Raw genomic sequence first — 574 nt, 5'->3', positions numbered from 1 at the left:
TACAGGAGCCAATTGTGACATCAATGGCCAGTGACATTTCCTATCTAGAGATGCTACAGAAGGTGCAATGTTGTTTAGTATGTCATACAAGATGGATGATCTAAGTGTAATATTAAAGCAATTGTTGAAGACAATCTAGTAGTATTTCCTATCTAGTAGTTTGTAGTTGTGGTTGCGGTGGTCACCATGATATTGTCGTATTAAGTGTTGCAATCTAAAATTTGAATCATTGCTATTATGTGTTAGACTCAGAATCTCAAATCTATTTTTGCTATAGTCATGAGTAATCATATGATATATATATATATAGATTCATTTTCTTCCTTTTAATTGTATTTATTTCCAATGAAGAGGAAATAAATTATGCATTGATCTTCTAAAATATTTAGTTTAAACAAAAATTGTGTAAAGATAGGAAGAAACATCTTTTTATATAGAGGATATGATTATATAACTATGGTCATATTTTCATCCATACTTGCTTTCGTGAAGTGTTTAGAATGAACAATGTGATATGAATGGACACAAAACAATCACCTAAAATGGTTAAGAAATGAAGATTCTAGAGGGAAAA

At 29.8% G+C, this 574-nt stretch overlaps 1 protein-coding gene across 1 annotated transcript in view; it reads left to right on the top strand.

Annotated features, from left to right (window-relative positions):
• The window catches only part of LOC109341579 (ethylene-responsive transcription factor ERF118-like), a 3,204-nt gene that overhangs the window by 475 nt on the left and 2,155 nt on the right, over positions 1-574 (top strand). The gene's annotated exons all lie outside the window — the stretch shown is intronic.

Source organism: Lupinus angustifolius, unplaced genomic scaffold (assembly GCF_001865875.1).
Source record: "Lupinus angustifolius cultivar Tanjil unplaced genomic scaffold, LupAngTanjil_v1.0 Scaffold_509, whole genome shotgun sequence".
Lineage (NCBI taxonomy): Eukaryota > Viridiplantae > Streptophyta > Magnoliopsida > Fabales > Fabaceae > Lupinus > Lupinus angustifolius.
Note: the sequence above shows the minus strand (reverse complement) of the source record. Positions and strands in the feature narration are given on the sequence as shown.